Consider the following 16,207-nt stretch of genomic DNA (forward strand, 5'->3'; position numbering starts at 1 on the left):
CTCCACTCTTTACCATTCTACTCTATGGCACTGCACTCTAGGCTAATGCGCTCTTCACCACTTTACTCAAAACCAATGCACTCTATGCCAACTGCTCGGCACCGCTGCACTCTACGCCACTATCCTCTACACTGATTGGCACTGCACCCTACACCATTGTAGACCATTGCACTTTACCTCATTACACTCTAAGCCACTCTATTCTACTCTGCTGCACTGTACTCTACACCACTGCTCTCTATGTCATTATACTCTGGATCACTGTACTCTGCGCTACTGTACTCTATATCAATACACTCTATGACACTGTGCTCTGCGACACGGCACTCCACAACACTGCATTCTACAACACCCTACTCTGCAAGACTGCACTGTCTGCCACTGAACTCAATGCCACTCTATGACATTACACTTTATCTCTGCAACACTCAACTCTACACTACTCTACTGCACTCTATGCCAGTGCACTCTAGTTCACTCTACTCTACACCTCTACACTCTACCCTGCACCACTCCACTCTACCCCACACCACTCCACTCTCCACCACTTCACTCTACTATGAAGAAATCTACTCTGTGGCACTGCTCTCCACACCATTGTACTCTATGCCGCTCTTTTTTTCAAATTTCTTTATCAGGTTTAAACATCGTATCCAAATGTCATACAACAGTCATGAATCAGCACAGTTGCATTTCCAGTAATTTCAACAGCCCAATACACACAAAAACTTTGACAACATATGCATGTGATGCCACAGTGATAACATACAAAAGACATGTCATGTGCCATAGCCGCGAATGCAAGAGAGATTTTAAGTCAGGACTTTGCATTCCACCCAAACAAATAGTAGTTAACAATATATAACTAAAAAAACGATTCTACATCGATAGGGAAAGATTAGTAAGGTGATTGGGCCACACAGTGTCATGTATAGATCCTAACAGTTACACATGGTCATGTCAGAAGCCTGTTGTCTCTTGCAATCTGTGCCACTTACCATGTCTCCCCTTCAAGTGAAACAGTCTAGGGAAGGGGCGGGTTCACACGGGGTCAAATAATTTCAGAAAATAAGAATCACAAAGTGTGGTGGCACCCTCAATGCTATGCTGCTACTAGTCGGACGACTTGGCATCTGCCTCTACCAGTGCCCATTTATGTGTTGCCTGAAGCCAGCTGTTAATGGTGGGCGGCAAGGCGGCTTTCCATGTCATGGATATCAGGAGTTTAAACAATACTAGTGCAAGATCCATCATTCTTAATTAGTATTTGGAGCATTTGTTGTGTTTTGTGAGCCCCAGAAGACATAGAAGTGGAAGTGGAGAAGTTGAACACAAACCACCTCAGAAATATGCATTATCACCTGGATCCATATGCATGCTAACAACAGGCAGTCTCAGACCATGTATAAAAAAGTGGAGTCTGTGTACCAACATCTAGGGCAGACCGGGTAGACCGTCAGAAAAACTATGTGGAGCCTGCATGGTATGAGGAATGTTTGTTGATCACATTTAAACTGTGTGAACTTTAGGTGAGCACTACGCATGCTTCACGTGCTTCATTGCATTCCCCCCTGGGTGGTGAGAGCAACATCCAAACACTTATCCCAACCCGGATAGTTAAGAAGAGACAACTCAGCTCCCCCCGCCAACAGTACAGAGTGGAGTGTCATCATTGCCCTGCACCCCATGCCATGAGTGAGGAAACATTGCAATCCCTGATGTAATCTTGGCTCACCCCTGCCTGTTGCTCATGTGTCTCGAAGGGTCTGGCTGAGTACATGATATGAGAGGAAGCAGCGCACACTAAACCTGTAGAGGTCGTGCAGATCCTGGAACGAGTGCAGGGGCCCCTCAATACATAAGTCATGCATATGGATCACCCTTGCCTCTTGCCATAGTGTTGGATCATGGATCCCTAGTAGCGCTGTTGCAGTGGGCACCATCCATATCTATCTATTCCAAACCAGCTTAGCTACCTGGGCAAGCTTTCCAAGGTCTCTTGATGGACCCCCAGGAATGAACATCCACTCCAGTATACCTGTGTTACCCAGTGAAGCCAGCACTGATCTTCCTTGCCGCATTTTGTCCCTCGCTATCCACCTCGTGGGCCATTGCAACTCCCCCACTGCAAAATATAATTCAAGTTCCAAGTCCCCCAGGCCACCCTGTATCATTGGATGTTGGAGTATTTGAACCAAAACTTGTTTAGGCAGGTCACCACACCAGGTCAGACATCAGTCCTCTCATTTCCTTAAAAAAGGCTTAGCTGGCATCAGTGGTAAGGCTGCAAAGAAATATAACAACCTAGGGAGGACTAACATTTTGACAATTGCAGCTCTTCCCATGGGAGACAAAGGCAGGGGCATCCAAAAGGCCAAAGACTGTTGGATGGAAGTCAGGGCTCTTCCGTGGTTTCCATCCAGGAGATCTTTATCTTTGTGGTACATGTTTGCTCCCAAGTAGTGGAAGGTTTTAAGCTCCATTGGAGCCGTCCGGGATCCAGGGTATTTAGATCATCTTGGTCAAACTTGCGCTGGGGGAAAATACATCTGCCCCAGTTCACTCTAAGGCCTGCAAGGTCACCAAACGATCCAGCAGAGCATTGAGTACAGAGAGTGTGTGCATGTGATACTGAAGATATATCAGCACTTTATCCACATAAAGTGTGACTGTATACCAGTTGATACCAACTCGAAAGCAGTAATGCAGCCAAAGGCTCCATAGCTATCACAAATATTATGGTTGAAAGTGAGCAGTCTTGGCAGGTTCCCTTAGTCATATGGTAAACTGTCACGAGATATGTTGTCCAATTGGCACCATGGCTCGCGGCTCGGTGTGTAGCAGCCTAATCCATTTAAGGAATTACAGGCCCATCCCCATGGCCTACAACACCCAGAGTGGGTATGACCAACCCAGAGTATTAAAAGCCTTTTCAAAGTCCAAAGAGACCAACCCCGGGGGTTTGGCTGCCCCCTTCACTGAGTCCATAATGTGACTCAAGCACCTCGTATTAAAATAGGTTGCTCGACTGGGAATAAACCCACATTGGTCTGAATGGACCAAGGAATCAAGCATCGGGACAACCGATTGGCCAGTACCTTGTTCAATATCCTTTAATCAATATTAACCATTGGTAATGGGCGACAGGAGCCCACCAAGAGTGGGTCCTAGCCTGGTTTCCGTAACACCACAATGAGTGCGTCACGAAGCGACCCAGAAAGCACGCCTCTTTGGTGGGCCTCCTGATTGAACTCCAGTAGCTTTGGGGCAAATGTGGCTCAAAAAGCCACATAATGTTCCACGGGAACCCATCTGTACCCGGTGTCTTACCATGCTCGATCTGGAGAATTGCCAGTTGTTTCCCCCCTAGCTGCATGGGGTGTTCTAGTTCTAATAATTGCAGTTGGGGCAGGTGAGGGAGCGTTGTCTCCGTTGGAAGCTCCTGAGGTCAGTTGGGGTGGTTCGTTGAGAGGAGAGTACAGGTTCTCATAGAACCGAACAAACACCTTGTTGATGTCAGTTTGTGTATTGACTATGTGCCCTGCAGTGTCACGTATTGCACCAATAACAGTACTAGGAATCTACGATCACAGCAACCAAGCCAGTGTGCACCTAGGTTTATCGCTATGCACGTGTGGACAGGTCAGGCAGTTTCTATAGTCAAGGTTGCTCAGCTGTGTCACCTCCTCGCGGTATCGATCCCGGAGCTCTGCTAAGCATGGTCACTCTATGGCTCCAACTTGATTTCCACACTCCGCAAGCATGATTCTAGATCTGCCACAGAGCGGAGATGTGAGAACCTTGCCCCCACATGACGTATGTATATAGTGTCCGCTCATGACCACCTTCATGGCGTCCCATTCCAGCCATCTGGTGGCCACTGATCCAAAATTTTCAGTAAAGTATCTCTGCATGCCATGTCAATGAGTACCTCTGTCCGCAATCTCCATGTTGGTATGGCAGCCTGGATCCTACCTCATTGTAATGTAACCTTTAGAGGGCTATGGTCAGAAAGGATTCTGCCCAAGAATTTGGACTTGTGGGTGTGGGGCCAAAAGTCAGAGTTACAGAAGAAATAGTTGAGACTACTGTGCACCTGATGGCCCGGTGAGTAATAGGAAAATTCAGCTTCCCCAGGGAGCCCCATGCACCAGATATCATAGAGGTTCAGTTTGTGAGTTCATTGTTGAAAATGTTTATTGGACTGCACATCCTGAGTTCCCAGAAGTGGGGGGATGGAACGATCAAGGCCTAAAATCTCCTCCCAATGGGGCCTTGTGATTTAGTAGAAGTGTAGGCAACAGTGTGTGAAGAAACTCACCTTGGTGTGTATTAGGCATGTACAATGAGGTCAATGAAATGGGTCATCCAACTAAGGATCCTTTCAGTATCATGCAGTTGCCTCCTGTTTCAACAACATCTGTATATTTTACAAAGGGTATTTAGGGTGCTACCAATAACACAGCACCCTGCATATTTGCAGAGTATTCTTTGCCATGTATCTGCTCACTGCATCACCTGCACACCTTTTCAAGCCCTCCATTAGTGAGTTGCGTCTCCTTGAGACAAGCAATGTGTATATGCCTGCACTTGAGAGGTGAATTATTTCTGTTCTGCTGCACAGGAGTCTCCATTCCCCAGAAGTTCCAGGTTAGTACAGTAAAGGAGGTATCCATGTGTACCTAAAAAAGTTGAGATGTATAAATTCCCTAGTTCGTCCCCCCACCCAAATAGATTGCATCCCCACTGTACCCCTGCCACCCCTCCCTTCAATCAAACATAAACGTAAAACTGAAACTTAGGAAGAACTCTCCTGTCCCAGGCTTGGACGCCAACCGGCATTGTGCCACAAAGTCTCATGGAGTTGAACCAAAATGCAAAGTGTACCTGCAACACTGATAAGTCTGTGCAGAAATTTCTGTTGAGGGCGGGTCATGCCCAGTGAACAAAAAGACTATATTCCCTTCAACAACCACACCTGGGCTAAGCCAGTGGACTTTTAGCCAACCAGCACCATGTTCAACATACTTCCCTGTGCCCTTAGGCCCTCTACACCTGTAGACCATCTAGGTAGGATCCAACATCTCCATGCAAGGCAAGCCCAATGATGTAATCTGAGATCCTATTTGGAGGTAGCTGAGCCAGGGACTCTACATCTGTGTCCGAGGTCAGCACTTGGAATCTGTTGGCAATGCATGTACAGATCTCAGCAATCACCCGCACTGGTTCTTGGGCAGCCTGTTTCTCAGTTGAGCGGGATCAAGTCTTGCCTGGGGTGCCTGGGGTGGCATTGGCTCTTTAGTTTCCCAGTGAGACCAACCCTGCAAGACATGACCAGATGCCTCAGATGGCTCCAGAACACCCTTAGAGTGCAGCCCTCTACAAGCCTCATCCGCGGTCGGGAAGAAATTAGTTGTGCCTTAGTCCACCACTCGCAGATGGGCTGGAAACATCAAGGTATAGGAGAGCCCTAATGTTTGAAGTTGCGCCTTGACTGCTCTGAAGGTGATACGTCTCCTCTGAACTATTGCTGTGTAGTCAGGATACTCAGTCATCGTGTTGCCATTGTAAGTCCAGGGACCCTTTGCCCTGAACATCTGTAGCAGTAGGTTACAAAGACTTTACAGTTAAGCAGGAGTGCTGTGATGGGGTGCGGCAGTGCCCCTGAGGGAGGGACAGCCAGGGATCCTATGCACGCTTGCAAAAACTTTGGGACCCTAGTAGCCAGGGCCATCTATGTCAGCTACTCCTCCATGAACAGTTCAGTGTGTGGCCCTTTGAAAGCCCAGGAAACATATATTATTTCTTCTAGAGCATTCTTTCGCATCTTCAGCCCTCACCTTAAGATCTCACACTTCTGATTGTTGCGCCTTAAGTTGATCTTGAATACTCCCCACAGAGGGCCAGAGAAAGGTTAAAGTGGATTCTGCATCGTTCATTCACTCTGCCAGTTTAGTGTGATCCTCCTACAGGTTTGTATTCTTTTATATGTTTTGCCCCCAATTGGGCCTCCCTGGCAGTTTTGAGGTCCTGGATAGCTTGCAGGATTTCATTGAATATACCCGTGTGCTTCTCCAATGTACTTTCCATTTGTTGGATCGGACCAGCCGGAGTTGGAGCAGCTGACAGCATGACCATGATCCACTTCTAGGGTGGGGGCTTAGAGACCTTTGGATGCACCGTACCCTCACTATCACCACTTCTGACGTCCAGTGGAGCACACCCCTGCACACTTGAAAGATACAGTCAACATGAAAAGACCTCAGATGCTATCAGCACACCCCATGAACATCGCCAGCCGTGGGCCGGATGATAGTTGCTAGGTATGCATGTATGTGGGGTCACCTCTCACCTGCAGCAGCGTCAGGTCCTCCTAGTTGGTACATAGTAAAGGCACTAGTTTTATGCTGGATATAGCACAGCTGAAGTCCCTAGTTAACATTGGTTATTGGCTGATTCTCTACTAGGTGATTACCAACAGGCCCGTGGGGACTCCCCTACCATGTAACTCACTAGGGGTTGGCATGATTGGCAGATATTGTGGCCTCTTTTGATTGTGTGTTGGGAGGTCAGGGCTTCAGTTCCAGGGCTAGAGAAGTGAACAAGACACCCCGAGGTCCTGGGTTGTCAGGGCAAGAGTAGTGGTGTAACCACTGTATGACACCACAGGGTGTAGTCACTCAAATGCAGATTGCAGTGGCCCAGGTGGTCCCTGAGCACCCCTTACAATGGCCTTCAGTAAGTCCATGTGACATACCCCTCTATATTCTATCCCTTCCCTCCAGGTACAAAAAGCACTCAGAGGACCGCATCCTGGGTTTTCGTAGAAACAACATTGCTGTCGGATCTAGGGGAGGGTGTTTAGAGCAACCGAAGTGATCACAAGTGGTCCAAACAGAGCAGTTAAACAAGGAGTAAGTTGAGTGCTTCCCCTGCCCCAAAAGTCATGAGTGTGGAGATCAGGAGCAATGGGAGCAGCCTGCAGCATCAAACAATATTTTCAGCAGTGAGTCCCTCCCCACGTAAGTCCAGTGTCAGGAAGCCAGGGCCTGTGTAAACCTCAGCAGCAGTGAAGCCTGGATAATAGTCATGCAAGCAAGCTTATAATGTGGTGTACAGATGATCTCTGGCAGCATTAAGAGGGAGATGACATATGATGTGGGATACACAGCTACATGAAAATCACCAGCATTCCAGGAGAGAGCGCTGTGTGGCATTTTGCAGTATGTACAAGTAGCCTATGCACGATCACTGCTGGCCCAGCAAGAAAAGGTGGTGCTCCACAAACAGTACAGGTATGGTCAGGTACCCGTGCAGGCTGATGTGTTTATTGTCACTGTGGTCTGTCTGTTGCAGTGATCGCGGCCAGACACTGCCCTGCTGGCAACAATGTAGGCCCATGTGGCTGCCTGCAAGGGGGAGGCAGTCAGTGCACAGGCTGAGGGCGCTGCTTACCTCCAGCGACCGTCTCACAGTTGAGTACTAGATGTCTCTCAGGTCCCACGATGCCAGGTAGTAGCAATGACATAGGGCTACGGCGGCTAAGGGTGTCAGCCATCTGGGGGCAAACCAGGCTGAGTTCATGTTCCTCTCTGTGCAAAAGAGCATGCCCAGGTTCATGCTGCCAAGTGGAGAGACAAACTCCTAGCACAGCCTGCTTTGACGAGTCACGGTCAGCCCCAGGCCCAGGTGGCACAGGAGACCTGCTAAGAGGATTCGGGTGCTCCTGCCCAGGGCACCTCAGAAATTGTGGATAGGGCCAGATGGCTCCACCCTGCCAGGAAATACCACCTTGGCACCGATGGAACAGGCCCACAGCTGCCACAAAGTGGTTGGGGCTTTACTAGGTCAGCTCAGTCAGCAGGCCTATCGCGCAGGCTGGCACCACGCAGCTAAGTTTCCCCAGTTCAGATGCACTGCCAGGCAAATATCAGGATCATGTGGCCTCCTCCCATTGCTAGGGGAGCTCAGGCAGCAACTTGCAGTTGATTAGAGCTGGATGGGTAGGATAAATGCATGATATTAAACAGTCCGGGTGCGGATCTCATTACAAGGCATCCAATCAGCTGCCATCTTGGCCACACACCCCATTCTATGCCACTCTTCTCCACTCTGCCTCATGCCTCTCTATGCCATTGCAGTCTTTGACACTGCTATCTATTCTGCACAACTCTACTCTACACCAGTGCACTCTACACCACTCTACACTACATCACTGCACTCTATGACAAGGCACTTTACACCACTTTACTCAAAACCAGTGCACTCTATGCCACTGCATTCTATACCAATCTACTCTGTGAAACTGCACTTTCGGCCACTGAACTCAATGACACTTTACTCTGCACCACTGCACTCTACGCCATTGCACTCTCCTCTACACCATTGAACTCTAGGCCACTCTACTGCACTCTACATCACTCTACTCTATACCTCTGCACTCTACCCTGCACCACCCTACTCTACCTTGCACCACTCCACTCTACACCACTTCACTTTACTCTGAAATAATCTACTCTGTGCCACTGCACTCTATACCATTGCACATTACGCCACTCTTCTCCACTCTGCCCTACTCCACTCTGTGCCACTGACTTTATGCCACTGCAATCTACTCTACACCACTCTACTATGTTCAACTGCATTCCATGCCACTGTACTGTATGTCACTGCACTCCATGTCAATGCACTCTACGCCTCTTTACTCAAAACTAATGCACTCTATGCCAATTCACTGTACACCATTCTACTCTGCACCACTAAACTTTATGCCACTTCACTGTAGGCCACTCTACTCCACTCTACAACACTACGCTCCATGATCTTCTATTCAATTAAACCCTACTCTGCTGGACTCCACTCTATGCCACTCTACTCCACTTTATGCCACTCTACAACACTACTTCACTGTATGAAACTCTACTCAACTCCCTCTATGCCACTCCATGCCACTTTACACCACTCTGTTCTATAACACACTATTCCACTCCGCTCCATTCCTCTACTCCATTCTATGGCACTCCACACTACACGACTCTACTCAAAAACAATGTATTTCACTCTACGCAACACCCTCCATTTCACTTTGTTCTACACCACTCCATGACACTCTATGCCACTTCACTCTAAGACACTCTTCTCCACTCTGACACTCTACTTCACTCTGACACTCTACTCCACTCTACACCACCCAACTGTGCTCCACTATCCACTATATCTATGATATTCTACTCCCTCTACAACAATCCACAATACTGTACAGCACTCCACTCTACACCACTCCGTGACACTCTACTTCACTCTACTCCAATCCATGCCACTCAACTCTACTCTATGCCCCTCAACGACTCTCTATGCCACACCACTCCACTTTATGACACTTAACTCCGTGCACTTCCGTTTGCCCCACTAAGTTTTAGCCATGCTCAACAGCAGCTACTCTGGTGTTCAGTATGGCTAAAACATATTGGCAAACCCAATAGCTGTTACTTTGGTGAGACCTATTGGCTTTGCCAGTGCTTGTATGCATTCTATCATTTGGTCTTTTTACTGAGTTTCTGCTAGCGTTGTGATGTGCTTTGGGGATGCTGTTACACTTTATAAATCTTTCTCATCATAATCATCTTCATCATCATCATTAACAATGAAGACGTTCTAGTAGGAGTACCATAAGTGGTATAAGAAATGCCTAGAAGGGTAGACAGGCAAGAGAAGTGCTGTATAGATGAGAGGTGCAGGTGAAAAAGCCAAAGGTATGCTGAAAAAGCTCACAGAAAGGATACATGGATGTCAGAAAAATCTGCTTGTCCCTTGCGACCCCAGCACTGTTTTTGCGATCTCTGGCCTCAGAGGTGACAAAATCTGTGCCAAGGACACTGGAAAGCACACCCTTATAAGTGTCAGGATTCCATCCTCATTGTATGTCATTTCCCATGCTTATAGTGAATAATAGCACTTTTCTCAATATTAATTTAATGAAAAAATTAATCACAAGGAGCTGGAACAGGATCATCCTTGGATGCTGTGGTATGTAAAACAAAATACCTTTAAATGTATGTTTTGTACGTGTGTGTGTGTGAGAGAGAGTATGTGTGTATGTGTGTATGTGTTTACGTGTCTACTACTACTACTACTAAAATTGTGGACTTTGTACCAAAAAATAACACATCCTTCTTTGATGCAAGCAAGAAAAATGGAGTTTCTTCTTAACTTGTACACACTGGATGTGTGTTGCACTGGGCAGCACACATCCAATATGTGAAAAGTTTTAAAGTTTGTATAGGCGTATGTCAGATACACTACCCTGAGTTATCCTGAACCTGCGGGAGTGATGGTTATGCTTGTTCGTGCCTGCCGTACCACGTCCCTTACCGTGATGCAGGCCATATTTCTGCCGGCCTGTGTCACGATGAAGGGGGAGGGACAAAACTATAAAGAAACATGACCTGGTCCGTTGGCTCACTGGACATCCTTGTCTGTGGTTGTGTCACTCTTGTCTTAGTTCCAGACGGGCGTCAAGAATGTGGTGTGCACTACAAGATAAAGATGACAGAACTACTCATAGATCTTCACATCTGATGTAAGCACACTTCTGCAAATATACCACCGCACTCACTCATAATAAGTATTACTTTTTCAAGCCACCAGATCAGCATATAACCTAGGGTCTTGGCTTTTGAGGATGGCAGGCTGATGCCATCAGTTTAGTCACCCAATGGTCACCTGAAAGAATGGAGAACTCTCCACTACTGAATTGCTGGAGGGCACCTTGCTCACATGCCCCTCTGTACTGAACTGTCCAAACAGCACCAAGCCAATCTTTGGGTTACCCCACCCTGCATTCTAAAGGCAATGTTTATAGAAGCATTCATATGAAAGCGCTAGCAGTAGTAGTCCATATGTAACATACTTAGTTGCCCTAACTTGAACTGCAGTGGCATAATACTATTTCAGAGGTGTGCATTGCTAGAAGCCTCAAATGGTGGACCTGATTTACAAAGGTAAACTTGGACTCTTTGTCTAAGTTTAGAACAAAAGTTTAAGTTTACGACTTTTCAATATTCATAAAGGTAAGTTATGACTCGTATCTTTATGACCACACTCATTGCGGAATCTCTGCACTTTGGGTGGAATCTCCACCCCGACCCAAGTGCGGTGAGTACAGTCTGGGTGTGGAGATTCCACTCCGGGTGCATGAGTCAGCAAGAGCGAGTGGCAGTGAGCAGGTGTAACTGTGAGTGACAATGAGTGAGTCATGATGAGTGAGACTAGGTGAGAATAAGTGACTGAGATTAAGAGTGAGTGCAAGGGAGTGTGAGGAGAGAAAAAGTATGAGTGAGAGACACTAAGACTGATTGTGAATGAGTGAGAATGAGTGTGTCATGGTCAGTGTGAATACGTGAGAATAAGTGAATGAGGTTAAGAGTGAGTGCAAGTGACTGTGAGTGAGAGAGAAAGTATGAGAGAGTGACCCTAAGAGTGTTTGTGAGTGAGTGAGAATGAATATGTGAAGCAGAGTGAGAATAAGTGAGAGAAAGAGTAAGTGCAACTGATTGTGAGTGAGTTAGAGTTAGAATAAATGATGGTAAGTGGAAAAGAGTGACAATTAGTGAGTGAGAGTAATAGTGAGTGCAAGACAGAGTGATATTGATTGACTGCAAGTGAGTTAGAGAGAGTGTAAGTGGGTGGCTTCTATGCCGATCAAGATGGCGGCGGACTGCTGAGCGCTGTGTCAATGTGGAGCTTTCGTTTTATTTTAAAGCCTTAAAGCTTGTGCAGTACTCTCAATGAGGAAGTTCCTCATGTTTTGCTTTGCTTTGGCCTCATTTTGAATACATAGGGAGGATTTTCTGAGACTATCTTTCATCATGGAATTACGGCAGTGAATTCCTGTGAGATGCGAACGGCCTCCATTTTGTGCACTGCTCATGGTTACTTTCTCTTTTTCTTTACTACTGCGCATGAGATAACGCATTGGCCTTTTACTTGTGCCCTGCTCTGAATGAGATATTTTTTCAGGTACTACTTCATTTTGGCGATGTTTTCATTTAATGGGGAGGCCTTTCTAAGCCCATTCTTAATCCTGGAGTTGTGGCGGTGAGTTCCTTTCAGATGCGTGTGATTGCTATTTCGTTGATGCACCGCCTGCGTTTCATCTCTCTCAATTTCATCAATATTAAGAGTGGTAATAATTTATACTGAAGCAGTGAATGAGTCTATATTTGTTGACAGTCAAATACTTTACTAATGAGCAACTTAATGTGATTTAATATGAAGTGTCTCTCTCTCTCTCCCTACACATTTTCATTGCGCTCTACAAGTACCTAATCTATTTCCTTTTGTGTGGATTTGCATAGATCCTCTATCTTCTTGGATATTGTCCTCTACTGTACTATTCGATTCTCGTCTTTAATACTATCTCTTCACCATATACTATCAAAGAAATTTACACATATATGTAATTTACATAGTATATGGGCAGATCCAGGCATTTCCAGAAGATTCCAAAGTTTTGTGCAATCCATTACAATGGCCAGTGAGCTCATTGCTTCTTTAAAACCCTCTTCATCTGGAGTGAAATCTAAAAGGGCCAAGAATTACCCCCATCACCCATCATGTCATCTTACAACCCATGATGAAGTGAGGGGCCTAAACCTTTTATGTCCACACCGGACGAAAAACTGCAACAAATCGATAACCGATGGATTCCTGTAAAAAGTAAGATGTTTGAGGTAGAAAAATAAGTTAGTGATCTTCAGGATCAGGTTATCAAGATCTCTGTGCTAGAGCAGGAAATTCAAAAACTTAAAATACACACTGAAGACCTTGAAAACAGAAACAAAAGGAATAATCTTGTCTGTATGGCTTACCTGAAGATCTTGAGGGCCCTGGTCCCCTCGCTTTCCTGAATACATTCTTACCTGACCTGCTAAGTCTTCAAAATACTCCATCCCTGAATATCCAATGAGCACATCGTCTTGGCTGCCCTCAACCCCACTCATCTAGGCCTAGAGGCATCATAATGTTATTTCTGGAATTCACTGACCTGTTAGGCGTTTTGAAAGCTACTAAAGAAAAACATTGTCTTATTTGGTCTGGTCATAACATTTTCTTTTATCAAGATCTCTTGAATGCTTCAAACACCAGAAGAAAATATTTTGTTGGCCTTCGATCTCAAATGAGAAAATTAAATCTATGCTATGGCATTCTACATCCCTGTACATGTAAAGTTACTTACGAGGGCACTTCAAAATCTTTTGATGACCCTGTGAAGCTTAAGTCATTTCTTCAGAGTAGTTCATCAAATATTTCCAATATCAATGCATACTGTTTTTAATATCATTTTGTGATGAACATGCATATTACAACTTGTTACTTAGTAATATAACGTTTTTCTTGTATATATATATTTTTTTAATTTCCCTGCTGTTCCTCTTGTTCAGGTGCCGACACGTCTCATGCTCATTTCTTATACTCTTAACTCAGATCTGGATTTATATCCTTGATCTGCCTTTTCATCTTTCTATCTATAGCCTAGTCTTCCCTTTTACTTTCTATCTATAGCCTAGTCTTCCCTTTTACCCTTTCTCTCATGTTTATGCATTTATATAAATTCTTCCTTATTTTCTTTTTTTATGTATAAATATCAAAATTACAGTGCCTATTTGTTTTGTTGTTATCACAAACAGTGTCTTTTGTTTCATTTTATGTTTTTTGTAGCTTTTAATCCATGTTCCTGTCTCCTTTATCCATTTAATGTTGTTTCGTGGAATGTTTGAGGTCTGAGACATCCAATTAAAAGACAGAAGGTAGTATCTCATTTGTCTGAATTTAACCCCCATGCTACCTTTTTACAGGAAGCCCACTGTAATTATGCGGAATCACCTAAACTAAAAAAGACAATGGGTTGGTCAGGTTGCTTTCTCTCCTACCATTAATCATAAAGGTAGTGTTGCGATCCTGTTCCATAAATCTCTAAATGTACAGATTGTATCTACTCAATGTGACAATGATGGATGATGTGTACTGGCCAATGTTATCATTTTTAAAATAGATACATTTCTTTTCTTAATATTTATGGTCCTGTTAAACCAGGTCCTGCATTTTGGAACTCCATTAAAATAAAATTGGCTAATATTGATAATCCCGACATCATCATAGCAGGAGACTTTAACCAATGGCTAGACGGTTTTATTGATAGGAAATCTAAATGTAAATTTAACCCTGGTAAATCCCACAAAGCATTCCAGTCGCCCATTGCCTTTCGTCCATTATTTGATGTTTGGAGGACTTGTAACCTGGATGCTTCTGAATTTACATTTTTCTCTAATGTTCATCATACTATGTCAAGGATTGATTATATTTAAGTTACTAAGGGCCAGATGTAGCAAAATGCAAAATTGCGACTTGCAATTTGCGAGTCCATCCGACTCGCAAATTGCAAGTCGCAATTTGCTATGCAGTACGGTGTCTCAGACACCGACTGCGACTCGCAATGGGGTCGCAATGACCCACCTCATCAATATTCATGAGGTGGGTCGCAAATTGCGGCCCCATTGCGAGTATAGGCACTCGCAAACATGGAGGCCTGCTGTAGTCAGCAGACCTCCGTGTTCGTGACTGCTTTAAATAAAGCAGTTTTTTTTTTTAAGTGTAGCCCGCTTTCCTTAAAGGAAAACGAGCTGCACTTAAAAAAAAAAACGAAACCTTTAGTTTCGGTATTTTTTCAGGGCAGGGAGTGGTCCAAGGGACCACTCCCTGCCCTGAAAATATATTTTTGGGTCCATTCACAAAGTGGAAGGGGTCCCATGGGGACCCCTTCCAATTTGCGAGTGGGTTACCATCCACTTGAAGTGGATGGTAACTGCGAGTCCATTTGCGACCGCGTACGCGGTCGCAAATGGAATTGCATCCCACTGCGAGTCGCAAATAGGAAGGGAACACCCCTTCCTATTTGCGAGTCGGAAATGCATTTTGCGAGTCGGAGCCGACTCGCAAAATGCATTTCTGAATAGCAAAGTGGCTTTTGCGCCTCGCAAACGGCGATTTTCGCCGTTTGCGAGGCGCAAACACTTTGCTACATCTGGCCCTAAATCCCTACTTCCTTCCATTCAATCCTCCGAAATTGCCTCCGTTTTTGTTTCGGATCATGCTCCTGTTTTATACTCTCTTGATTTATCTCTTAAAAATTCTAAAACTGGACACCGGAGATTTAATAACTCTCTTATCAGACATAAAAAATAATCATAGAAGTCACTGCTTTTATTTTAGATTTTTTTTCAATTTAATCAGTCTAAAGAACCTCTATTTCTAATAACTGGGATGCTTTTAAAGCATCTTTCCAGGCTTTTACCATCACATTCTTTGCCAAGCAAGCAGAAAAGGAATATAAACTCTCAATATCTTAAGTTACCACAACAAATTAAAACTCTTGAACATTCCTACTATACCTCTAAATCCTTATCTGCTTTACATGAATTAATTGCTGCCAAATATACACTCAATAAACTTACCACTCTTAATGCATGCAATATCCTGCTCAAGGTTAAATCGAAATATCATAGAGGCCAAAACAAATCTGGTAAAATATTAGCTAGTTATTTAAAGATTAAATCTGACCGTAAAACATTGGGCCAATTCATAATAAATGTACTAATATAAATGCATTCTCTGATTCTGATATTTCTGATGTCTTTCAAAATTATTATAAATCCTTCTATACTGAAAACACTAATCCTTCCGAGCATGACATTAAAATTTTTAGTGATCTTCCTACACCTCCTTCTGTTTCTGATCATTTTGATACCCTTGAAGCTGACAAAACCCTTCAAGAAATCATTGATGCCATTAAATCCTCAAAAAAAGCTAAAGTCCCAGGCCCAGGTGTTTTTTCTATAGAACTACTTTCCTCCTTTTCTCAAGTCTTTGGTCCCAAACTCCTTAAACTTTTTAATTCCTTTCTCTCCAAATCAAAAGCTAGCACCTCTTTTCTGACAGCACTAATTGTGCTTCCTCCTAAACCAGATAAGGATCGTACCATTTGTACGCTTTGGCGGCGGTCTGACCGCGACTGGGAGGCTGGTGGGAAGAGGACCTATAGCCTCATAATGAGGGCCTATGTATCCTGACTTTATGTATATTTCACCTAAACCTAGGTTGTTAGACCTCTTCATTGCTCTTGCTTTTAAGGTTATACTTTCATGCTGGA

This window comes from Pleurodeles waltl, chromosome 5 (genome assembly GCF_031143425.1).
Source record: "Pleurodeles waltl isolate 20211129_DDA chromosome 5, aPleWal1.hap1.20221129, whole genome shotgun sequence".
NCBI classification, from domain to species: domain Eukaryota; kingdom Metazoa; phylum Chordata; class Amphibia; order Caudata; family Salamandridae; genus Pleurodeles; species Pleurodeles waltl.